The sequence below is a fragment of the Triturus cristatus genome, chromosome 2_2, assembly GCF_964204655.1.
Source record: "Triturus cristatus chromosome 2_2, aTriCri1.1, whole genome shotgun sequence".
NCBI lineage: Eukaryota > Metazoa > Chordata > Amphibia > Caudata > Salamandridae > Triturus > Triturus cristatus.
In genome coordinates this window covers 559,543,152-559,570,997 of record NC_140582.1, presented here as the reverse complement: position 1 = coordinate 559,570,997, position 27,846 = coordinate 559,543,152, and positions in this window count along the sequence as shown.

Genomic DNA, 27,846 nt, shown 5'->3' with positions numbered 1-27,846 from the left:
CCCTACCCTTCCCTTTTCTTACATGCCAGTCACCCCTAAGGTAGACCCAAGGTACCCCTGTGGGCAGGGTCTAATGTATGTGAAAAAGAGAACATGCCCTGATGTGTGTGGCATGTCCTGATGGTGAAACACTGTCAATTTTGTTTTTCACTATTGCAAGGCTACCTGTTCCCATAGGACAGAATTGGGAGTTTGTTTATAACATCTTATAAACCTAACTGGCCCTGGGAAAAAAGTAGGAAAATAAAGTTTAGTATGCCTGAACTCAGAATGTTAAAATGCATCTTTTAGTGAGGGTTATTTTTACATTCTGTGTTTGAAACTACCACTTTTAGAAAGTAGGTATTTTCTTGCCTAACCATCCAGTGTGCCTCTCCTAGATTTGTGTATTGCATGTCTGGCTTTTGGATGACAGGGACTAGAGAAGGGCAGTGGCTCCAGAAGTCTGATGAGTCAGAGCTGGGCTGAATAGACCTGGGTTGCATTTAGAAGAGGGGGAGATGATTTCCTTTCACCTGCATGGGCCTGATCTGCCTTTAACAATGCTGTCTCCACCTCCTGCCAGGAAGCTGCACCAGTGAGACCAGAACTGTTTTTGACTGGGTACAGACACTCTCTGCCCTCAGAGAACAAAGGATGTTTGAGTATAAAAAGAGGGGCCCAGACCCCAGACTTTTAGATCACTGGAAATCAACAGGAACCTTTGCCAAGGAGAAGAGCCGGAGAAACTGAGGAGGAATACTTCCCCTGTGCTGTTTGCTGTCTGGGGTTGGCTTGCAGTGGCTACTTGCTGCCAAGGAAAGGAGAAAATGACTTTGCTGTTTGCTTTGTCACCTGCTTGAGGAAAAAGATCTCCAAGGGCTTGAAATTGAGCTTGCCTCCTGTTCTGAAGTCTCAGCGACACAAAGACGTCATCCCTTCTGTCTCTCTGCATCTGAAACTGCTGTTTCAGCTGTCACAGAAAAAAATTTCAACACCGACACCAGCGAGTGACGCCGTAACCTGCACCAAAGCCGTGGGCACTGCTTGTGAAGAGCACGATGCACCGCCCCGACTTGCACTATAGGTCCGATGCCTTCTGATGCCATGCCGCATGGACTCAGAAGCCGTCACCAAGGCCACTGCCTGCACCAGAGCCGAGGACACCACTTGTGATGTCCATGACACAACTGTCTGACTTGCACCACAGCCCCGACTTCACGAACGCCGGTGCTTCATCAATGCGGAACCGATACTCCTCGTGGGTGACTCTTGAATCCATCGACACAGCAACATTATAAAGAACTGACGCCTCGCTGCCACCGTGACGTCACCTCCCCGACACAGTAAGGAACCGACGTCTCACCTCCCCTGCACCGCAATAAGGAACCGAGGCTTCACCTCCCCTGGGGTTGTAAGGAACCAATGCCGCTCGGCGCCAACGAAGCATCACCTCCCCAATGCCGTACAACGTCTTTTCTTTCATCATTTCCAAGGTTCTGTTCTTTGTGGGTCTGCTTGACTCCGTGCCTGCCACTGCACACCTTGCAGTCAGTACCGTACTTTGGGATTTTTATCTGTCACGACGTCGTAATAACGCCAGGTGTAGTTATTTGTTGCTACTAACTGTAATTGAGTGAATAACGTATTTTGGAGGATGTCTTGATAACTGTACTGTGGATTATTTGTTGCTTGGCCTTGTTTTGGTTTAGATAAAGATTACTTGTGTTTCTAAACTGGTGTGGTGTCCATTTGTAGTGTTTTCACTGTATTACTGTATGTGTTCACAAATGCTTTACACACTGCCTCTGTGATAAACCTGTCTGCTCGTGCCAAGCTACCAAGGGGGTGAGCAGGGGTTATTTTAGAAGTGTATCGCCCTTACCCTGACGAAAAGCAAGGGCCCTTATTTGGACAAAGGTACCTAAATCTGCCAAATAGAGACCCCCAAATCGGATTTTGGTTTCATGGATCCAATTTGTAGCCCTTGTTTATGACCAAATTGCACAGAGGTCCGAACGACCAAGTACGATGCGAAGATTGTGTATGCGCTGTCCAAATCATTTCCGGGTCCCTAACCTGCCGTGTGACTCGTTTGTAACCGAATTGTGCCACTCTATGGCGCCGAATTCCGACCGAGCGACTACAATGCACTATTCTGACAGCCGCTTCGCCTTGGTCTCAGCAAGACGAAACGACCGTTAGAATCGTACTTCAGGGGCCGGAACAGGCCCCCTTCACCAGGGGTACTCTGAATCTGTCACGGGGTGTGCCCATGTGTCCCCACGATCCAGGCATGCACATTGTCGTGGGCACCATGGGGTACCAACCACAGGGTGTATGCTTTTCCCTACCCACCACTTTTTGCTATGGGAGCCTGTATACAAGTCTGTACACAGGCTCCCATAGAGTTCAATGGGAGTCTGAGCTAAACGAGTCCGTAAGCATACGGCTGTATCGTACTCGCTCTTTCGGACCCCCGGAGGACGTTTCGCTCAGAAAGCCCTCCAGATCCGAGGGCTTTCCTAGCGAGACTGGAATCTGGCCCTCAGTTGTTAGCAGAAGACATTCCGGCTTAAGCAATTTCAATGATTTAAACCTCAAAACAATACACCAAATTGCAGAAACAAGGAATCCTCAAATAAATACACATACACAGATTATTAAATATTTAATTTAATTTCACAAACAAATATCGAAAATCGAATGTTTTAATTTCATTGGGAAATCTGAGGCTTTTGTATATTCAACAGTGGCCACCCATCACCCATACTATGTTCTATTTAATAAAGTGGCACTGCTCCCACAAATCAATCTGAGGACATCAACTTATTTTTTTCCCACCAGTTGCAAATTCCTTTACATTTACTTAACATTTAAAAATTTACAGTTTTACATTTTGCTTCTTTATTTACATACAGTTTATTATTCTGTTAATATTTTTAATATTCCAAGGAGTCCGTAAACACACTTAGTAGGTGTTGTGGACCCCAAGGAGTCCCCATTCCAAATGTTAAGAACCATTGATATAGATAATGGACTGGAAGGTCCTGTGTAGGCATATGTGAACCATGGGCCTCTGATCCCAATACACTGGGATCTCAGTAGTAGTTAGCATAATCTGACACAACAGTTTAGTCTAACTACCAACAGTAATCCATTCCATTACTCTATACACAAAGCTCTACTACAAGATTGGATCAGCACACCAATAGGTACAACTCATATTTCTCAACAATGGACTGGACTACAACAGTGATTCACTTCAATGGAGCAAGAATTTTGGAGTTAGGTCTGTGACAGAATTTTAGTTTAACCTGATCATGGAAGCCTCCAAGTAGTAAACATATCTTCGCCCAAGTGCTGTCCTCTAGAATACATTTTGGTGGATTTGCTATGCACAAAAGTGACTATTATTGAGAGATATTTCAAGCTTGTGGAGTAACAAACCAAAATGTAATAAAAGAATATGTTTTAAACAAAACCATAAAAATATAAAAAGTTGAAATAATGTAATCAATTCCAAAAAATATAAAGATGTAATAATTTTAAGCATTTCCCAAAGAAATTAGTGGGGCAAACATTGACATAGATATAAATTAAGCTGGTATAAATCTCATTAAAAAACATTGTACTCTCTTTTGGGCCTCTCAGAAAGGCCTGACCTGGAAGGCTAAAGTTACAGACTAGGGCCAATCAGAAATTTTACCCGGGGACCTACGACCAAATTTTGAGTTTGGCGGATGGAATGCTCCATCAAAAATCTGACATATATCCTGTCCCTGTATTGCAATGTGCCATACAATATAATGCACTTTGGATATGTCAGACAGGGCATCTGGCACATTCTTGACAGAGTATTCCATTCGCACAAAGCTAAATAAGCCCATTAGTCTTTAGGCTAGAGAAATAGTGAGACAAGCAGGTCTTAGTTGTAAACTGTATTCTACTTATATGCTCTGCAGCAAATGTGGATACAAACTCTAGGCGGGAAAATATGGCATGGCATTTAATGCAGGTAACACGCATGCTAGATACATTTCTGGTGACAACTCTCAACCCGTTTCTGGGTTCCCCCCAAACTTTCACTTACCGGAGATTTTCAATCTTTGATTTTCTTCAATCGTGTCAGAATATGTCACTTTTACATAAGTGCATCTGAGTCTCTTCTGTCCTTCAAAATATGGCCTGAAGTAGGTTATATTTTAACACCATGAACCCTTGAGCATCATAAAACAAAGAGTGTATAGTGTCTTAATTCTATGAGTGCCAGGAAGCCCAAAAGTTCTGGTTGGACTCAATGAGAGAATTAGGTAACCATTTGTGGAGGTGCTAAGGTGTGGTTTTTAATGTCTTGGAGATATTGAGAAGTTCAGTTGAATGTTGTACGCTGATGAGTAAAGACATCAGTTATGTGATCCGTGTGTGGTGTGTTCATTTTGCATGCTCCCGGCCTGGGGAGGACACTATAACTGGTGAAGAGTGCGGAATTTGTGTCCAGAGGAAACAAGAACATTATTCCTGAGAGTCTGCAATGCTACAGCAAAATGCTCATGCGCCTCTTCGATGAGAAGCAGTTCAAGGCTGGTGTGTGTGAAATCAAAGCCCCAGTCCTGCCCCTACTCGGCCCATGAAGAAGTTGAAGGCCACGCGGAGAAGTACCCACCAGAAACCCACTGGTAAAAAGAGATACTGTGCCACTGCCTCGCAAAGAGCCATTATCGATATAAAGGCAGATACAACCAGGTGCAAGCAGTGACATTTACTCACTAGCCTGATGACCTCAAAAGTGGGCTAGGTGACTCAAAAGTGAACACCGAGGCTCTCCTCGCAAGGCTGTTGGCCCTCAGAGAAGATGTCGAAGACAGGACAAGTCAGTAGCCGTTGGCCTTCAGCACAACTCAAAAGGCCTTCAAGATAGGGAAGGCTCCCAGTGGTTACTGCTAGAGACATGGAGTGCTGCCTTTTTGAGACCTCAACCACCACTCGATACCATCAAACAACAGAATATTGGCATCAGATGGATCACATGGATCGAGACCTTTCATGACTTCATAGAAGCTCTGGAAGAAGTAAATGACAAGAAAATCTCACAGACTGAAACAATCTTGTACCGTCAAATCAAAGAAGCATTAAAATCCAAGTTCAATCTGATGCCAAATGTTGACTCTGAAAGGTAAATTTTCAAGTGAGACAACAAGTTGGTGAAAACGCCGATATTGATAATGTTTGGTTTTGTAGTACTCTCTATGTTGCTACTAATAATCTACGACAACTTTTAAATTTGGGGTTGAAAATTTGCCAGACACACAGGTTGGCGGCTACATTAATTGATCTGGAAAGACTAAGGTGTATCCAATATATACTGAATGACCTCCGGTGTAATCAATATATACTGAATGACAAATATGAAATGTTGTCAATGTTTATGGCCCTGATGACAAAAAACCTGTTGGCTATAAGTTCATGCTGGATTTCTGTTGGATATATATGAAAAACGAAAATAAAGTGGAAACAATAACATCAACTTCTGGTGGGCATTTATATTTTTGACACTGATTTGGTGCTCTTGATATTATTGAACATAATTAAGAAGCCATAGAAGATCCAAACATTCGAAAACCCGATCTAAAATAAAAGTGCATCTTTTGAAAGCAAGAAAACCCGATGTGAAATAAAAGTGTATGTTTTGAAAGCATTCTTAAAAATAAAATTGCATCTTTTGAAAAGCATTTCTCGCCCTTGTTTTTTAATTACAGAGCATAACTTAATTAAATCGATTGGTGTCACTGTTAGTAAAGCATTGATAAAGATGGCAGACAGGGTGAAAGCAACATAAATACCGTGCACTGAGACCCGTACTTACCTTGCCTTCCTGCCAGGGGGACTCCAGACCCAGACTGCTTTGTTCTCGTGCCAGGAGGCGCTGACGCCACTTTTTTACGGCCGGAGGCGCATTAAAGCAACTCACGGTCCCCGCGCAGGCGCATGCAGGCGAAGCCTGGGCCATCTTCACCTGTCCGCGGCCGGAGGGTACCGGAGCTGGGAAACCGCCCAAACAACTGTTACCTGAGCTGATGGACCATCAATTTTAAAAGGTACTGTTTGATTTCACCATCGGATACATAGCTATTAAGGGGCGCGAAAATGAGTAGACGTAAAATTGCCAAGGATCAGAGGAGCCAGGGCATTGTGGGGACACTTGGCGCCTTTTTGTTGAGAGATGAATCTGCCCTCATTCATGAAATTGAACTAACCGAGCGTCGGCTTTGATTGGAACCGCAGATTCCCCAGAGACAATCAGTTTTTGTTGGATGTCCTTCTCAAAACAGCTCTCAAGACTCCTAAGTACAGGCAATACAGTCATTAAATAAGTCGCCTGATCAAGAAACTCTTATACTTTCTGAGCAAGTGAATGGCAAAACTAGGCCGAGCACAACTACAAGGGACCAGACGACCAAAAATAAAACGAGACGAGATTGTAGCAGTGAGCCGTTATCTAAAAAGTCAGGGGGGGGGGGGGCCGGGCCCCAGAAACTGAAAGCCTCAGAGGTAACAAGAAGCGAAATAGCAACTGAAAAAACAACCCCAGACAGAAACAGTGCGCAGGGTTTCCTCTTTAAGTTCGGAAACAAGGATCCATTAGATTGCCCTTGCGGACAAAGGAGGAAGTCTTCTGGAAAAGACTAGAAACCATTGTATCTGTTTTAATTGACCCTGTATTACAAAATTGTTAAGAATTGACAAAAGACTTCGTAATTTGGAGGGGCGATTTGTGAATAATGGCCCGGTTCTTCGGGAGCTACATTTGGGTAGAGACTCTGCCACAATGTTAAATCGGTGGAGGGAGGCCGGAGGTAAACCAAACTGTCACTATTTTGGACAACGGTATAGCACACTACAATAGTACTCAGGGTAGTCTCCATGGTGTTTACAGCCCATTCGGGACCTGTTTTACAACCGGGAGTACTTCCCCAGCAGATCTGAAAGGCCATGGGACAGCAGGCCCAGGCGCTTCCCATGCACAAGCATTGAATACCCCTAATGCAGCATTAGCTGCTACAGGGAGGACCATACTGGCTAATGAGGGGAGTGATTTTAATCAACCAAGCCCTCGAAGATCTAACCTTAGATACAAAACGAACTTAAATGAGACCTTGCACCTCCCGCCAGAACCAACCCCCTACACTATAGTGCTGACAAATGTTCCTTCTCTGCCCCCTTGTGCCCCCGAGCACTGGACAACTCTGAGAAACAAAGCAAAGCGCCTAACCGATATTCTCTTCTCAGAATTCAAAATGTCCTGAAGAATTGGCTGGGTCGGCAAATCAAATAAGCACCTGCCAGGTGATTGTGTTGTCTTAACTTTTAGATCCCCGTACCTGGTGCAGTCTATTCTTGGTAGGACGGGCAACCAATTTAGTATGACCCAGGGGATTAACATTGGACCACTAGGGTACATTTATAGATGAGCTAAGAACATGTGGAATAACTGTCCGGAGGTGAATCATACAAGCAACATGCAGCACAGGTTCAGGATCCCAGTCAGTAACCAATTTGACACCTTTAATTACTTAGATGACATAGACTGACTAACTCACTCTAGAAACATCTACTTTACCAACAAGCATGGCCTTGGTGGCTTTATCACTGGCATACAACCTATAAAGAAACCCTCCCTTGATTACAGGAAAAACAAAATGAATAACTACTCTCTAACGCCTGGCCCAAATGGGCACAGAAATGAGATCTTGGGAGCTAGTAGTTTGATCTGCACAACACCTACAAACTCTAAAAAATATCTAGACGTAAATCAGCCATCGCTCATTATCCAAGAACCGCCCCCTAATAATTATAGATCATTGGGCCCTCAGTTAATGTTGATAGTACCATTTGCACTACTTTTGGAATATAGCAGGCATTCGGTCTAAGTTAACCAACCCTGTATGGTGTGATTTCATACCTAATTTTGATATATTACATCGTCAAGAAACATGGGCGATTAATGCATTCCATGTAAATGGATTTAAAACCTTTCACACCCCAGCTGTCGAGGTAGCATGCGATAGGCCAAAGGGGGTGCTGTGCATATACATTTCAAACAGGTTAAATATAAACAAGATAGAGATGTATAGTGAGAAGATTTACTACCAACTGATAAAAATGTATTTGGACAGAAGACATTGTATTGCATTGACAGATTTTTACAAAAACATCCCTCTGGAACAAACGGGGGAAGTTATGGAAAAAATGGTTAATGATGTGAAACGTGTATACAATGACTATGCCAAGGATACATTTCTGATTTTGGACAGGGATTTTAATTGTGTCCTGTTTCCTGATACAGTTGGTAAAGAATGTGGATTCATGAATGATGACACACATTTCTGACACTCAAATTTGGGGGAACTGTTTAATGAGATGATGTTTTGCCTTGATCTAGGGTTTGCAAATGAAATATGCGTTAGGCCTGTTCTGATGAGTCAGAGCTTCAAGGGTAGAGGCCTGCACTCTACCATAGATTATATATTAGCATCAAACATCTATGCAAATAGACTTCAATCATTCCATACCTATGGTAGCTCTCTTAGTGACCACTTCCCACTAAGTGTGTCTATATATCAATGCCGGTAAGATCTTCTGGTAAAAGAGAGAAAACAAATCAGGTTCTGCAAAATCTCACCTTAAATAGATTAAATGGTTATTCCCTGCGATAGGCGAAGGTGGACCCCATGGCTATTACTAAACAAGTAGTAACTAAGAGTAAATCAGCGGTGGACATTTGCCTGAGTGAAACAACTACTCCCGATTGTGTCCGCTCTTCCTTTCAGAAAATTTCAGAAGCTGTAAGGGAGGCTCTATACGTGCAGAGCAGAATAAAAAGTAAAATCATGGGTGGTTTGATTCGAAATGCACTTGCGCGTACGCTAACTTAGAGAGTGAATTACATAAGGTTCCAATAAATCCGGGTAATGTTAGGCAGGCTAGAGTGGCATATAGGCTAGCACTCAAAGATCAGAAAGCATCCCTTAGAAATGAGGCATGGAAGTCCCTGCATGAGGCCTCCTTTTCGAAAGACAGCTCTGCTTTTTGGAGAGCAGTGAAAGCCCCATATGTGACCCCTGGTGATGGCCCATCAATAGAAATAGCAATAACAGAAAAACAATGGGTAGAGCAATTTGATAAGGTGTATAATGGCAGGGCGAAGGTGGATGCATCTGATATTTATTACCGTGGGGAAACCCCACTTTACCTTTCGTGACTACGTGGACTGAATCGATCACAGTGCCAATATTTAAAAAGGGGGACCGCCAGGATCCGGGGTGCCACAGGCCAATGTCATTGTTGGACTCTCTGATAAAAGTGTCAGGCCGTGTTATCCTAGAATGTCTACAAGATTGGGCCTAGGCCAACAAGGTTATGTCCGATATCCAATATGGTTTCCGCGAGGGCTTAGGAACAGTTGAGCAGAGCCTTAATTTGACTATTATTTTAGGAAAATACACACAAGCAAAGCAGGGTAGACTGTTCCTAGCCTTCGTGGATCTTACCGCAGCTTTTGACTGCGTTAGGCATGACAGGTTGTGGGAGATCCTTGAGGATATGGGGGTGGACATAAACATAATTAATTTTCTGAGAGGGTTATATATTGATGCAAGGGCAAGAGTACGATATAGTATCACTGGTGAGTGCTCTATTTCGTTTCCGATTAGGAGGGGGGTCAGGAACGGTTGTGTGCTTGCCCCCTTCCTTTTTAATCTTTATATTAATGGCCTTGGCGAGGCTCTGATAAATGACTGTCAAGATCTCCCCCAAATAGCTGGACGTCCAATACCTGCACTTTTATATGTGGATAACACAGTTCTGATGTCACGTACTCAGGTTGGTCTGCAAAGAAGTTAAACTCCTTTGTAGCCTTCATGTGTCACCTTGGCCTTAGAGTAAACACCACAAAAACTTTTATAATTCAGTATGGCCACGGTAGCCATAAATGCAGGAATATGTATATAGACAGACAGAAGATTGCGTTTACCAACAGTTTTTCATACCTTGGTATACTTTTCAATGAGAATGACCGTTGGGCTCAAGCAGTCCATGCAAAGAAATTGGGATGTTTAAAGTCTACGGGCACTATGCTAAATTTTTCAAGAAAGTTAGGCAAGAAGCCACCTGTTGAACTTATGCAGATATATAGGACAAAATGCATTGCCACAGCCATCTATGTGCCTGGGATTTGGGGTGTTGTAGATGAGTATTCTTTACAAACTGTGGAAAATGCATTTTTACATTATAATTTAGCTGTATCAAGTTGTACATCCTCGTCTGTCTGCCAATCTGAATTGGGTATACCGTACATAGCTGATCTTATAAAAATGGAGCCCATTATTTTATGGTACAGGATCTGGACATCACCAAAAACTGTACTCAATCAGACCATTTTATCGGATAGTCTAACACTGGAGGGCGCTCTATCAATCCCCTGGCTAAGGTATGTGAGAGATTTTATGCGTGACCATGACCACCCAGAATATTTTACAGATCCTAGCACTATGTTGAGGCTTACGAGGAAAGAGCTAAAAAAAGAGTGTCTTTTACTACTAGGTACTTGTAGATTAACACAAGAGATCATTATTGCTTGTTTAATAATTTTGCTGAGCGCTTGTTGTTCGCGTGGTTGTCAACATACAGACAGGAAAGTGACATATTGTGATAGGCACGAAGCGCGCGATCGATAGAGACTCGGAACCTCGGTGACGCAACCGACCAATTCTAAAAGATGACGCTGCGGATCGGCCGCGCGCGCCGTAGAGCAGCAGACGCTTGGGGAAGCGACAGCTTCCGGTTCCGTTTTGCTGGAACCAAGGCAGAAGCATGCTACCAGGGAGGCAGCAACCTAGGATACAACGAGACCTCTGTGGGGTCAAGCTGCAGGGAGTCGAGGGCTGCGCTGCCTTGACTTGGTGAGACGGCGCCATGTCCTGCTCCCTGTTGGAGTTTTGTCACTTTCAGGACATTCGCCAGGTGCAGGACTTCTTATGTCCCCACCTACGAGAGCCGGAGAGCAACCAGCGAGAAAGCGGTGAGTGGAGGACTTGAAGGGTACTACGAGAGCAGGGACCCGGGCAACAACATAACATATTGTCTGTATCAACATTGACCTTGTTGTAGTCTGTGGTAATACTTCACTGTTTAACAGTCCGTGGTCCGGGGCAACTGAAAGTTGTTCTATGAAGTCTATTCTACACATAAATTATGGCCACCTCGTTTCATGTTTAAGCTTAAAAGGAAAGTTGAATTCCACTAAACAGTCCTCTTTGATATGTCCCAAGGTTGTGCTTAGTATCTAGAGAGGAATCTGCAGTTGCCTGTTTTCTCTTGATGGCTCTGTATCTAACAAAGGGCGCCTAGACTAGGTGAATGGAAATGGTCAAAGATTTTCAGCTCTGCAGGAGATGAACTGCTAAAGATATTTAATGCGCAATCTTATTTGTAGTTGGCAGCTATTTGCTATTTATACAGACTGTGGTACCCATCCATATGCTGTATTTATAGTTGTAGGATAGTTTCCGGCCTCAAGAGTTGAGTAGTGACCCACTGAGTAAAGATGACCTGCTGGCATTGCTCGTTGTCTACTTACTTTCATAGCAGAGTCTAATTTCAATGAAGTGCCATAAAAATGGCCATCATTTGATATCACTTGTCAAGCTTTTCCTTAACTCATTGGAGAGCATGAATCTTAGCACTGTTAACAGACTGCTGGCTGTATTAATATTACAATATGTAAAATAACAGCAGACATCAATGGCATCATAATTTGGCTTGATGTGACCCTCTGCACATCTTCATCCATTCGCATTCACATTCGCAGACTTCAGGTTATTTTATGTAATTAGGTCTTGTGTACCATACAATGCAACCAACATCTTTTGGGGACACATCAAAAACTTAGTGAGCTTAGAGCCCATCCATTCCTTATCATTGGTTGGCCTTATTCAACTCTCATTTGCTTTCTTCTTATTCAGTGTCTTGCCTTCCTCTCGTGTTTAATCTTCCCGTGGACCATAGCCTTCTTGCTCTCTTTTTGATTTTCTGACTTGTATGCTTCCACTTTTGGGAACAAATTTTTTCTTTGTGGCTCAGTCAGCACTCCATGAGAGTGCATGTGTTTTCCAGCTGTGTAGGCTGGTGCTTATCTCCTTGTACTCGTTGCTGTTCTAAGTTGTACCATACTGTGTAAACGTCTTTCTCGTGTGCTTCTCACCCCCCACACACGGTGTTCCTCTTCATCGTAGCTGCTTTTGCCCTGTTGCATTCACTCTGGTGAAATCAGGAAGTAATATAGGAGACAGATACTGTGATGTGCAAGGAACCATCACTACTATTTTGACTCAAGTTTATGCATGGGAATGATGCTGCAAACTCGGTACACAACCCTTTCAACATTTAACATGTTACATCCTTGCCCTCTCTTATTGTCCCAATGAAACAAGCACTGTCCCCTACAACAGTTAGCCATTCTCTTGGACCTCCCTTATTCATCATATTCCTTTCTAGGTGGTTGGCGCGAAGTCCATAACAACCGGAACTTTCTGTAGGTTCATCTGAGCTCCTGAGCATAACCAGGTCCTCATTTTAGAAGTCAACTTGAAACTCTCTACTCACTTGCTGCAGAACTGGCTGCTCGATGGCTGGGTTTTTTTTCTTCCCCATTCGTGGTGCAAATATCCTCAACGTGAGAAGCATAGCTAAACTCTGAGATCAAGCTGCAATTATTTTGCTTTTTCCTCCAGGGTATCTTTATTAGTCATAAGCTCTTAATTGTCCCATCCATGTGCAGTGTCCGAAAGCACTTTTTGCACATTTATATAGTATAAATGCAGATATGCAGGGTGGAATACGCTTAATTTTACTGTTGAGTGTGTGGGAAGGGGGAATTACTCGAGATGAAGTAAAGTGATCTAAGGTGTTCTAAATTAACGTGTTGGGTTAGAGACTCAGAACTCTGAACACACCATTAGCAAGTAACATTTCTGAATGTCCAGTCAGTGATTTATCTTTTAAAAAGAAAGTATTTTAATTCCTACACACTGCTAAATACTATGCACAAACATACAAAATACAAGGAAGCAACCTATGTACCAAAATAAGGCAAGCAGGCTCATTAGTAGTTTAGACGCACAATTAGGTGCCCTACTTTTTTTGTGTCCATTTTGTTTGAGCAGCTAGCTTCAAGCAGTGTAATATCACTGACAGTTCTCTTGATTTGTGTTGGTCACCCCGCTGCTGGGCAATCCTGACCCGTACATGGACCCTTTCAGTGCAGCTGGTGGACATTTAGGTCAAAAGTGATCTCGCCATGATCTCTCTTAGAGGTCTTGTGTGATTCTAGTTCCCTTGTATTCAAATCCTGTCAGTTACAGTTATCCTAATGCCCACCAAACAAAAACAAACAAGGGCACTATACCACCCTTATACACCAGTTGTGCCCCGAAGGGATAGAACAGGGGACAATCACCAAAGGAAGGGTCCTATGTAAAGTGGGACTAAATCTGGTCCCTGTGTCCATACACTAAAATCTGTAGGGGCATAATACTTAGAATCTGCCACGAGGTGACATGAATCTCCCTCAGGCTCAGATCTGGAAAGCCACTCTCATTTTAGGGGGTGGAGGTCAGTTCCTTACGTTGCCTAATACAGCCAGGTTATTCTGCTCACAAGGCCACAAACACGGAGTCGCAGCAGTCAGAATTGACCGCATACCTCCGATGAATTGGAGGCTTTCGCTACAATATTTTGGCAGCCACCCCGTAGTTTAGGTGCAGTCTGCACAGTCAAGGTTCATGCCCACTAGCAACCCCAGGACGAGTTCAAGCCTTGAGGGGGTGAGCTAAGTCAAATCTAGGCTCTCGGGTCTTTGCATCCAGACTCTGAAGGCTCAGGATTGGAATGTGTTAATCATGGTGGATGCGAATCCTTACTGGGTTTTTCAGTATCGTTCGAAGTTGATTTGATTCCTATTGCAAAGCTACACTCTCCTTTTCAGGACAGTTTTCTCCTTCATGTCTAGAGTCAACAGCACTTTTAGCGAGGCTCCTGGATTTTCCTGGTCCGTGTACTACAGACCTACACAGGATCTGGCTGTGTGTGACTAGGTAGGCCTTTTAAAAGGTAAAAGAGAAGATAGACCAGTGAGCAACTCTCCCTGAATGCGACAGGCAAAATAAGGGCCCATCCCTTAAACTATAATGATTGACTGCCCCCACATCCAGGCCGCCCTCAGAGTAGCGAGAAGGAAAAAGTCATAATCGAAAGGAGTGTTGCCCCTTGGGAATTCCTCCTATTTCAAAGCCATACTCCTGGGTTTCACGTTGCAGGCCACAAATGTGTGATGGTGTGCACGTGGGTGTGAAAAATCAAAGACTCGCAGAGGCTCGCCAACATGGAGCACATGGTAGAGAGTTCTTGCGATCTCGAGAACTAAGAAGGGAATTTTCAGTCCCAATACCACTGCACCAGTGTTGCATCCTCATCATGCCAACCAGATAGAGAAAGTTTGTCTTTCTTAAGAAATATGCAAGTCTCCTTGACTATGAACTCCCCAGTAGAGCCCACCTGAAAATATACCTATTTTGTTGGCCGTACAGTCACAACAGACTGTTATCTCACCACTTTTTCAAAGCTGTCTGCCTTTAAAAACAAGCATTTGCAATGCAATAGGTCTCGCAATTGCGAGAGTTTGAGCTATTGACATTGTAAATGACAAAGCATTTTATTGATGTGTTTTGAAAACCTGCAAGTGGTTCGTGAACACCCACTTTGTGCTTATAGTCGCCGCTTGCGAGAAGCAAGGCTGGCAGTAAGTGCGCCTCTTTTACTGCCAGCCTTGTTTCTCCTACGCAAGGACTAGGAGTGCAAAGTGCGTATTTAAGCACCGCTTGCAGGTTTTCAAAACACATAAATAAAAGGCACTGCCATTTACAATGCCAGTAGCTCAAACTCTCGCAAATGCGAGACCTCTTGCATTGCAAATACTTGTTTCCTTGTGCCATAGCAGGTCTGTCGCACAGCTGTTCCTTGTAAGTAGAACTGGCATCAATAAAGCAAAGCTGTGTCATCAACAACGTACATCCATTTTAATTGTATCGCATTTCGAGGGGCGAACGACCAGTACTGCTGTTGCTTGTAGTCATAAATTGATATGTTGCTTAGATAAGTCGAAGCAAATCACGACAATGTTAATATTTAATAATTAAAAAAAAAGACTTTAGTTTATCAGAATGTGCTTTATCTTTCCAGGGTCGGTAGCAGTGAGTGCATTCTGCTAGTTTTCTCATTTAACTTGCACCATCTGATAACTGCCTTGATTTCTTGATAACTCAACAATTTAAGCAAGGAAATAAATGCAGGGCAATAAATTATTTTTCTTGTACGTGTGTATTAGTCAACTATCCTGCAGATTAGGCTAAAGAGAAGTTGTCAAAAACTGGGACACATTACATGCCTTCTTAGTTATTTGTATCAAACTCTGAGTAGTTCACTGGAACAAAAAATGTTATCTCCATTTATTCTGTGGGAAAGAGACGTTTCCTCTGATCCCTGGAGCCAAGTGAAATAGATGGAATAAAGATGTGGGTATTTTTAGAAGAAAGTCTAGTTTAAAAGTCTTCCACGCTGGGAACGCTCCAAACCAACTTTGTGAAAGTGCATACTTTCAAAATCCCCCAGCCATTTTCTAAATATACCCGTGAACTCGTGACTCCAAATAAATAATCTCCTGACATGTAGTCCTCCGTTAATTTTGGGAATGTGATAGCGGTGACAGTAATGAATTGAGAAATGGGGGTCTTCTAGAGTTACACGTGAGGGATGTGCACTCTTTAGAGGCAAAGAGTCAAAGCTGTGCAGCCCTTTCATGGGAGCCAAGGGGAATGTTTCATGACTGCAGTGCAGACATATTTCTGGCAGGTCACTGATTGCACTGAAATACAGCTGAGCTCTAACCGCCGGAAGCCCACGGCATTCTTCACCTCCCCAGAGAATCTGCAGCGTATTAACCAAAGATGAAATTAATTTGACTACAGTGTAGTTTAAACATACACGATTATATTGAGCTGCATTTGAGTTCACGCAAAAATACATGGTTAGAAATTTTCTAGCAGGGTAAAAAAAAAAGGCAAAATACCTATTGTCGTACTGTGGAAGCAGAAAATATTGCTAACATCGGACAAGCAAACTCTAATTACCCAATTTGCAACGGAGTTTACTCTCTTTAATTAACATGATTGATAAAGCAGCGCGCGGGTTTATGTCAATGGTAGAGAGGTGAAGGTCGAGTCAGAGGCACGAACAGCTTCCGTCATGACGTACAGAAGTACAGAACGGAAACAACGGAAACAACGTGGCTGCCAGGCAGTATGACATCCACGCTGTGGTGGGCCCTATCTGTCCAAAACAGATAGTTTGGCGTGCCCTGAAAACAACAGTATTTTGTGAGGCAGAATAAACTCCCCTCCCGCCCTCCGCCTTCTCTGTGGGGCTTAAAAATTGTCAGGGAGTTAAAAAAGAAGAGGAAAAGGTTACCTGTGGGATGAGAGGAGTGAAAGAAAACCCATAAGGCGGGTTCTCGGCCTTTGTCGGCAATGTCTTACAGAAAGCAGGAACTGTACACTCATTGAATTATTTATACAAAAACAATGCATTTTTCTAGGACTCCTCCACTGCATCTCTGCTCTGGTCCCCCCAAAACAAGCATTTGCAGTGCAATAGGTCTCGCATTTGTTAAAGTTAAAGCTGTTGACTTTGAAAATGACAATGTTTTTCACGTTTGTTTTTTTATTCCCAGTCTAGTAAATATATTTGTATAGCGCAATTGCCATTGGTATAAAAAACCAAAAGTCAAAAAACATTGTCATTTTTAATGCCAACAGCTCTAACTTTAAGAAATGGGAAACCTATTGCATTGCAAATGCTTGTAGAAAGCTAATGATAGGAAGAAAAGAAACAGGAGCGAGTTTAAGGGGTAGCAAATAAAAGCGGGAGGGGAGATGGTTACAAGAGGACGAGAGAAAAGCGGATATGGAAAAGAACGATGGGTAAAGAAGATAGTGGGGAGTAGAGACAACGGAAAAGAAAAGATAGGCGGTCAAAACCATAAAGAAATGGGAAGGAGAGGGGAGCAAGAGAGAGGGAAAGAACGAAAAGGGGAAAATAAACAGGTGGAGGAATTAGAGGAATTTAGGGGCATATTATCAAGACAGGCGATAAAATTATCGCCGCTTTAGCGGCAGAAAACTGCCGCTAAAACGGCAATAATGGACTTGATAATATGCTCTATGGAATTCCAATTGAAGCCCATGTTAGATGTGAAGGACATCTAACCTGAGCTTCAATTGGAATTCCATAGAGCATGTTATCAAGCCCATTATCGCCAAAGCGGCGATAATTTTATCGCCTGTCTTGATAATATGCCCCTCTGTACTCTCGTTCAAGATTCTTCCAGCAGAGGTTGATGATGGCAAACATGTCCTGCCTCGATAGAGAGCTATGAATTATGAGCAAAAATTAAAAAGAGTTTTTACATCTGTACTGCAGGGCTCTTATATAATGTGATTAGATAATTTACTATGCTAACTCCATTCTTTGCATAATGGGAACAAGGGGCTTGTGCCAGGCCCTACACACAGTAGCCTTCACCACAGTGTGAACAAATATTGAGTTCAGATATTAAAATTGTGATGGTTATTGTTAAGTTTCAGTAAAATCGTTTAAGGCTAAAATAAATATGGCAAATTGCTTTTCAACCATTGTTTCAGTCAGTTGGTTTGTGTACTTTTATAGGTTTACATCAAAAGATTGAATACTACTCGCTTGACACAATTATTTCTAGCCATCTCTATATTGTGGAGCAATTATAACAAATTTCTACATGCCCGTGAGGTTTCAAGACATTTCAACATATGGATTTTCGTTAATAAGTAATAATAGCAGTGAGTGGCTTTTAGACTTTGTTACAAAGAGCGGTTGGTTAGGGGGGCAACCGAAGACTGGTTTTCATTGCCTTTCTAACAGAGTTGGGTGTTTCTAGATTTATTGCACACTCCAGATGTTTTTTGGGGATTTGATTTTTTTTAAATCTGTATGCACATGAAGGAGGCTCAGCACTTACTTTTCTTGTAAATATGCCCACTTTCAATCACACTTTAGTATCCTTTTCATGTTATTGTCCTGCCATTATCTCTCTACCTGCTCAGCCAGTGTGAATGTGCTGTGTGCTGCATGGAATGTTGGAGTGATGATGCGTATTGGAATGTTGGGTGCCTGTGAGGTGAAGTGTGACAGTTGGAGAATGGGCTGAGCAGCAGGCAGGCGGCTCCTGGTGGGGCTGCTTCTCAGGAACATAACTACCTGTAACTCATCTCAATAAATCTACTGAAACTACACCTGGCCTGTTGAACTTCATTACTACACACACCATGTTGACCTCTATGGTTTTAGTGTATTGATTTGTATTTCCGTCACTCTTGACTCATAGTAAGTTTAGCTTGCAGAATCAGCACACACATCTAAAAATATCTCTAAAACTTGAAATGCTGCTAATATTTTTGTACGCAAAGCCACACTGTGAGACAGAGACAAGACAAGTTTGTGAAAATTCCACAGTAGTTTGTCATCCTTATTTTAAATGTGTATAGATTTTACCTGCAAATAAACATACAACGGGCTCCTTTCTGAGTGTGGTACTGTCAGCAATGCACTTTCCAGAGAGGCACAATGGCAGAAGTATGGTGGTTGCTCATTGCCTACTGTAAGGGGCTTATACACTTATATGCCAGTATTTGAAAGCAGTTATAGCGTGCGTAGAATTATGCACTGGTGTTTAAAATACTCGCTTTCTTTGCAGTAAACAGGGCGGCCTTTGTCAATGGCGTCATGTTGTTTCTAGTAAATTGTGGTGAGGGTCAGCATTGTGGGCTGAATGGCTTTACGAGCCATCCCGATCACTGGTGCAATCAAAAGATAGTGACATGCGTTCTACTGCTGTGTCCATGATAGAAAAGGACCCCAGATATGCACTCTCTGGAGACCCTGGGGTCTTCTTCGGGGAGGATACAGTTACAGGACCACCAATTTCAGTATTGATTTTACCTCACGAGTAGACCAACTGTGTCTTTATCTGAACATATCTTTGGGTCTCCACCAGGACGTGATTATGGTGCACCCTTAGCGGACTTTTTATTTTTTACCAAAGGTGAGAATGCATGCAACTCACAGATGAAGCTCATACTTTACTTTTAAATGCTTTGGTCGTAGATTCAGAAAATAAACCAATCTTTGCTATGTTGCATTTCTGTTTGCCAAAGATGCAACATATTTTCCCCACATGCAAAACCTATAGAGTTAAACTAGTGAGTACGAAAATGGACGCATCTTTATTTCGGGTTACCGCACGTATGTATTGCACATTGAACACTTTATAGCGTGAGGAGTGACAGCTTCAAAATAAAGTAGACCAGGAGAGAGGGGCTAGAGGGGAGGGGCGAGAATCGTCTGAAAAGACAATATGAAAGCGCTTGTGTTTTGAGCTGATCCTTGTTAGATTGCAAGCAATTAAAGAGGATTAGCTGTAAATACAAGTGCGATTTACCAAAACACACACCATTCCCCCCCCCCCTTTGAAGATTGTTATATTGGGGACTGCTTTTCTTACCCAAGCCCTGGGGAAGTTCATATATCCTTCCTTTCCCCCCCATCCATAGCCATAGCCGGGCTGCGAGAAGGCTGGTCTTGGGCAGCTGCAGGACCACTGGCTACAACCAGAGTAGAGGCAGCGCCGAGTGTGCTGTAGAGGCGGGGACACAGTAAGGGAGAGTGGGGGTTGGCCCAATATGGGAAAACCAGGCAAACACCACAAAGGAGACATGCTATGCTAAGCTAAGAAAATGAAGCACGGCAGAGGAGAACGTTTTTTTGTTTTTTTAAATGAAAAAGATAAGAAATAGAAAAGAAATGGCAGGACAGCTGCTTTCAGCATGCGGCTTGCTGTGCCAGTGAAAAAAAAAAAAAATGAAAGTGTTGGGTAGAGCTTTGACGCCGCAAGTAATTCGGGGGAAAAAACGCACCAGCCATTACTATAGCTGAGGCTGCAAGTACAGCGCATGCAAGCATTATACTAAAAAGTATGGCTGGCACATACAAACACTAAAAAGTACAGCAGGCACCAGCAGCTGGTCAAAAGTAGAGTGAGGAGTGGCGAATTTAAAACAAGTAACTTTCTGTCTGCCAAAAGATGAGCTTCTAGGAGTGTTAGCTTATGCTGCTGTGGATGCCCGGAAGTGGTGTTAAAACAAGTGGTCCCCAAAGAACCTCATAAACAACTACAGCGTAAGGTAACTGTAGTTGGCCGGTGCTCCTGACCTAAAAAAAACAGAAGTAGGGAGCCAGGAAATGCAAGTGATGCAGGAGCGACCCAATTGAAGCTGATGGCGGGATTTCAGTCTGTATGGAGAGATGACCTAAAAAAACAGAAGTGACGTTCGGGAGCGCCACCAATAAGGAGCCAGGAAATGCAAGTGATGCAGGAGTGACCCAAGTGAAGCAGAAGGCAGGATTTTACTCTGTATAGCAAGATGACAGCAGGTCTTGCAGACAGCACATGCATGCTAAGAACCACGCATGAGGGTGGATTTTTGTGGCACTAACTCAGACTGCAGCTGTAGTTTTTTTAGCTACATTAAAAAAATGCAATTGTGCATTTATGTAATTATACACCATAATTGCATTTATTTGTCATTTGGTGGTCCTCCTGTGCGAAGGGGGGCTTAGCCCCTGGAGGGAGAGCCTCAGAGGCCGCCTATCCTAACTGTACACTAGGAATCCTGACTTTCTTCAATTCATCATCTCCTTTCCATTTTGCATGCCATCAGATGTGTGTTACACAGATATCGTCATTGGATAACATTAGGTCTGCTGCTACAAAGCTGCATGGTCATTAGAGACACTAGGGGGTAGATTTACAAGCTCTGTGCGCCACCAGTGCGTCACTTTTTGTAACGTACTGCTGGCGTATCTTACTGCTCCATATTTACAAGGACAGGAAAAGCCACCCTGCCTGCCTTTTCCTGTGCTTCTAAATACGGTCCCTTTACACGCAGCACTTTGCGTGAAAGGGGTGTTCCATGGGTGTTGCTGTGGGTGTTCCCACGCAACACCCATGGAACGAGACACATTTCCAGACTTACGAGGAATCGTTAATCTGGAAGTGTGTGTGAATGCTACGCCTCCCAAGGGGAAGTGGGGAAATGTTTTCATTTTTCCTCGTTTTTTCCTCTTTCAATGGGTGCTGCATTCTACAGCACGCATTGAAAGAGGAAAATGCCTGTAGTGATTGTTTTTGTGCAGGAAGGCGCCCCTTCCTTCACAAAAACAATCTCCCCACAACTCAGGCATCCTTGCACCATCGTGCAAGGGTGCCTGTGCTGGCGCATGGCTGCAGTTTGTGCGCCTGCGCAGGGGGAAGCACAGAGATGCAACATATTGTTGCAAATATGTTGCATCCCTGTGCTTTGAAAGTGACTCAGTGCAGTGCAGTCAAATGGCTTGCGGAATCCACTGAGTCACTTTCATTGTAAATCTGCCCCTATGATGGCTGATGCACAAAATTTATTTCTGCAACATTTAAAGAAGTAAAAAAAAAAAAATCCAGCAGCCTTATATCATAAAAGCACCTTTTAGTTAGCAACGTGTGCGATGGGAGAATACCTGGCCAGTGTATTTTTCTCCGAGCATATAATGTACTTGTTAACTTGTTATATATATGAGAAAATGTACCCCTGCCATACATTACTATGATTTTGCAAGTCATGAGGTGTTCTGTGATCAGAGGAACAAGGCTGAAAGCTGAGTTCCGTTAGAACCCGTGGAACTCCGAGGCCCCTCTTAAAAACATGAAAAATATGTTTTCAAGGACTGCGAGGGTTAAGGGAGAAACACAGGGGCAAGGGGTGGGAAGTAACAGAGAGGGAGGGGGAACAGCAGATTACTTTGAGATGGTGGGGGGAGAGAATATGTAATGCCAAGGAGGGGGGAGTAATTGTCATGGGGGGAGGAAGGAAGAACATAAAGTATGTGGGCTATGGGGGCATTTAAGGAACGAAAAACAGCACAGAAGGGAGAGAACAACTGTGGGGAGGAGGCAGCAACATGGACAGCCTGGGGTTAGGTACTTGGAGTGGAAGTAGCACATGAGAGAAATAGCAAGAAAACACATGCACTCTAACAGAGTGTCTAAAGAAAAGCAAAACAGAAGTTCTCTAAATATGAACATTGAAGTCATACAAGTCAGTAAACAGAAAGGTTGATAAAGAAGCTATGCTCTAAGAGAGGGACAAACACATAAAGAGGAAGGCAAGATCTCAATTAAGAAGCAAGCAGATGAGAGTGACTGCATATCCAACCAATGGTAAGCAGGGGCGAGATCTAAGCTCACTGAAAGGTTTTGGTGTGGTCCACAAGAGGTCATTCATAAACAGAGAGCTAATACCTATCTGTGGAAGAGACACAAAAAGAAGGCAACCCTTCTCTGTCATGCTCTCAGGACCTGGAACACATCCCCATCAACATCAGATCAGCACCAACTTTCCTACAGTTCAGAAATAAATTGAAGGCACACCTCTTCTAGGAGCATCACCTCTGACCTGACAGTATACCCTTGACCTTCCTCCAATGTTTGTATCTTACTATGGACCATGCCCTCTGTTTACTGCTCCATTTCTCTTGAGATACGTTTATGCTCTACAAATACAAATTCATACGCAAAGCTTGATATTAAAAATAGAAGTGGTGAGGTCTCAGTGTCATTTAACTGACAAGCTGCACAGATTCTACAAGGTGCTCTTTGCAGGTAATAACACCTAAAAACCTTCTTCCGCAGGCATAGCAAAATATTATTTTCTGATAGCTGAAATCACAAAATTGCATTAAATTGAAGCCAGGAGCAGTAGCCCTGAATGCACTCCTTTCTGATGGAAGTGGTTGTATTTCTTACAATCCCCTGCACTATACCCTCAAAATCTACCCTAACATCAGTCAATGTTGTAGGGGAGCCAAGACAGGGACGTTTTATTGCTGGCAAGGCAGGAGGCATCTACACCCACTGTGTTGCAAGCGCTCCCTCTGAGATGCTCCCACCAGCAATTTAAAGAAAGCAATATGACAGGGCCAGTGCTTTTTTTTATCTTTCAGCCATGCATAGCCGTACTGCTATGCAAGATGACTGAATACATTTAAAAAGGCAATAGCTCACATATGCAAGATTTACTGGCTTTGCCAATGCTTGTTTCAAACAGTGTTTTTGTGGCACTATTTGCCCTTGGGTTAATCCCATCATGCAAATATCTGCCTCAGACCTCCTTCTTCATTCTGGCTATGGCAGACGTGCAAGTTGTTGAATTCTCTCACTTAGAAAGTAGGTGATATGGGCCAAGGTCAGTTCTCTGATTGGTGAGTTCTCCCTCATCACCTGCGCTCATTGTTTTCTAAGCCCGTGATGAGAAAGGCCCTGGCCTGCTTAAAACAACTGGTTATTTAGCTGGCTTGTTAATTGTCTAGGTATATGCTTGCCTTGTACTAAATAGTGTTTTATGCAGCAAATACATTTTTTATGAACATGGCAATGAACTCCATAAAAAAATATCGCGATAGCAAAGTATGCAGCCTCTGCAACTTCCCCAACCGGCTGGCAGGTGACAAATGCGAGGGGATTTTCACATTTCTTCTCCATTTACATTTCTTTGCTGTTTATATAGTTCTCGCATTTTTTCCCGCTGGAAGGGGAGCACATTCTTTGCCAGGTTTCCTTTTCCCCATTGATGTACATGAAGTGTAATGATGTGCTGAGCGCGCGCCTCGGTTGCATATGAAAGCATCCCGCACTGCACTGTGACAGATGAGAAACATTCGGGAACGCTGCTGTGAAGTCTGATGCGAAGTGCAAGCAGGGGAGCTTTGAGAGCTGTCATTTGCTCCCTTTTACCATGTTTGGTGGTGCTCGTTTGAACTTTCAGACTGCTCAAACACAAGGGGCCCCATTACTCTCATGCAGAGGCCACCCAGAAACACACCCTCGCCCCCCTTTACTGGGCCTTTTGTTACTAAAACTGACGTGTTGTTTCTACATTACATTTGGCCCCGACTCACGCTGCTGGTTTGTTCTGTGTACCCACTGCAGGCTCCTTTCTTTTTAACATTGTTTTAAAAAGACAAACATCTATGAAGATTACAGGAGAGGAGCAGCATTTTTTCTTTTCCAAAAAGTTTTGATTTTTCCCCCAGAATCGAAACAGCTAAAAGCAACATTTGGTGGTATAAGTTACTTACAAAATGTAAAGTTATGTGCGTTCCACTTCTGGTACTTCACATTACACATTTTTGATCTCTTTTGCATTACGTTGTTCTTGCCAAACTCGCCGAACCACCATGAATTAAAATCCAGTCAGGGTTTCCCGATATTTGCTATGAATATATGTGAGGAAAACTCACAGGTAAGTTTAGTGGAGATTGACTGCCTGTTTGTTCATGCTGAATACACGACTAGATCTTAGTATTCAGTTGGTTAAGAATAAGAGCCAGCCTAGATAAGAAGCGAAATGAACCCTGCATCAGATTTTTGACTAATACATTTTTTTGTAATGCGAGAGTGGCCTAATCCCTTTCCTAAGCAAAAAGAAATAACGGGGCATATTAACAAGGAAATGACGGAGCGCGAAGCTGCGGCATATTTTGCAGCACCACGATCTGCTGTTTCCAAAACGCAGTTGATGCGCCGTCTTTACAACAACATGGCGCACCCCTGTGTTTTTCCTAGCACTGGTGCTAAGAATAGCTCCCTAGCGCCAATGCAGACACCCTTGCGCGTTAGTCCAAAGGTGCTTGTGTTGCAGGGAATGATTGTTTATGAGCAGGAAGGTGTTCCTTCCTGCGCATAAACAATTAATAAGGGTGATTTGCTTTTCATATGTGTGCTGCATTCTGCATCACACAAAGAATAAATAATCTCAGTTATTTAATGGTTATTTATGTTAAGGAAGGTACACCTACCTGCACATAAACAATCATTAGTGGCGTTTTGCTCTTGCTATGTGTGCTGAATGCAGCACACATAGAAAAAGCAAAAACAAATAGAAATAAAAGTGTTTCTCCTTGTTGCTCCATTTTAATACCTGCTATTGCATGCCATTCGTTTTTTGATGCTGCCTCTGATTTGCACATCCTTGTAAATCTGGGCAGCATCAAAAAGCAGTGGGTGTTTTGGTGCAATGCACACAGCAAAACCCATTGCACACCCCTTTCAAGCAATTACATGCGTGAAAGGGTAGATTATTTATAAAGCCGTGTTAAGTCACAGAAAGTGTCTTTGTAAATATGGTACGAGGCATTGCGAATGTCGGTAAAAGTGACATTCCTGTGGTGCAACTCCTTGTAAATATGCCCCAAAGTTTTCTTATGAACATTAAAATAAACGTGAAAGACAAAATTGGCAGTATTTTACTATCAGTGCATGTAAAACACACCAGTACATGCCCTACCTTTCACATACACCCAACCCTCTCCATGGGGCTACCTTTCGCTTTCCTTAGGGGTGCCTTACATGTAGGAAAAGGGGAGGTTTGAGCCTGCCAAGTGGGTGAACTTGGCAGCTCGACATGGCAGTTTAAACTGCACTCACAGACTATGCAACAGCAGGCCTGGGGCAAATTTACAGGGCTACTCAGTTGGGTGGTTTAACCAGTGCTGCAGGCCCACCAGTAGCATTTTATTTACAGGCCCTGGGCATACATAGTGCATTTACTAGGGACTTAACAGGAAATCAAGGAAATCAAATATGCCAATCATGGATAACCAATCATAATGACAAAATTACCCAGGAGCACTGGCACATTAGTACTGATCAGCAGTGGTTAAGTGTGCAGAGTTCTAAAACCAGCATTAATTAAATGCAGCACACCGTAAAAAAAAAAGAGGTCAGAGGCAACAAGACAGGGAAAAAAAACAAAGATGCCAGGTCTAACACTTGCCAGCCCCTGCTGAAAGAAGGGAACTCTACCAAACCTGATGGGAGTTCTCTTCACTAAGGTGGCAGAACCTGGACAGACCATCAGCATTGGCATGTTCTGTGCCAGGGCCGTGGTCCACAGTAAAGTCCATTCCCTGTATGGAGATGGACCACCTCAACAGTTTAGGGTTCTCACCCGCCGTCTGCATTAACCATCTGAGGGGCCTGTGGTATATCTGAACTCAGAAGAGAGTCCCACACAAGTAGGGTCTTAGCTTCTTCAGGGCCTACCACAGCAAAAGCTTCACTTTCAATGGTATTCCACCTCTATTCCCATGGAAGTAGCCTCCTACTTATGAAAGCTATGGGTTGATCTAGGCCCTCTTTGTTTAGCTATGAGAGCACCGCTCCCACACCATGCTGTGAGGCATCAGTCTGCATCACTAACTCCTTGGAGAAGTCAGGAGCCTTGAGCATGGGCACCGTGCACTTAGCCTCCTTCCAGGCATCAAAAGTGGTCTGGCATGCCTCAGTCCGGATCTCCTGAAGTAGCTGCTTCCCTGAAGTCAGCTCAGTCAAGGGGGCAACAATGGTGCCATACCCTTTGACAAACCTGTGGTAGCACCCGGTGAGACCTAAGAAGGATCTCCCCTCTGTCTGGGGGTGGGGGTTCCCAAGCCAAAATGGTGTCATTCTTGGATTGCAGCAATGCCACATGGTTGCTTCCTAACTAGTGCCCCAAGTACACAATAGACCCCTGCCCTATCTAGCACTTACTGGCCTTGATAGTGAAACCTGCCCTTTGCAGCACCTTCAACACTTTCCAGAGATGATGAAAGTAATCATCCAAACTGGAACTGAACACTGCTGCGTCATCCAGGAAATCCTCCAGCCCAGCCAAGGCCTGTTTGACCAACCTCTGAAAGGTGGCAGGGGCATTCTTCAACCCAAAGGGCATAATATGGAACTGGCAGTGCCCATCTGGTGTTGAAAATGCTGATCTCTCCTGTGCCCCCTCGGTCACGGAAATCTGCCAATACCCGAACTTACTGAGGAATTTGGCAGCTCTTAGCCATGCAATGAGCACATTGACTAGGGGGATGAGGTGTGAGTCAGTTTTAGTGACTGTATTGAGCCCACGGTAGTCCACGCAGAACCGAAGTTCTGAAGTAGCACCCGGTGCAGCATCTTTGGGAACCAAGACCACTGGGCTGAGCCCAAGGACTGCTGGAGGACTCAATCACCCCCAAAAGCTAACATCTTAGACACCTCCTCCTTGATGCTATCCTCCACTCTGTCTGTCAACCATTAAAACTTGTGCTTTACAGATGGTCTGTCCCCAGTGTCAATATCATGCATGCACCAATGGGTGACACCTGGGGTGAGTGAGAACAGGGTGGCAATCTGCCCAGCAACAGACAACAGTCAACCTGCTGCTCCAGGGCCAGTGTAGGGGAGAGGACCATGCATTCCATTAACCCATCCTGCACCTTGGCAGACAGGAGGTCAGGTAGAGGTTCACTCTCCTCTTCCACCCTATCATCAGTAGCCAACAGCATGGTTTACTCAGACCTCTCAAAATGGGGTTTGAGGAGGTTCACGTTCAGGACCCTGAAGGGGTTCCTAGGAGTCTGCAAGTCCACCAGGAAGGTGAGGTGACAACACTCTTGCGCTCCTTCACCTCATGGGGGCCAGGCCACTTGTCTTGTGGAGCATGGGGCTCTACTGGCTCCATCACCCACACTTTCTGACCAGGCTGAAATGCAACCAGAGTGGCATTCTGGTCATACCATTATTTCATGTCCTCCTGGCTTGCT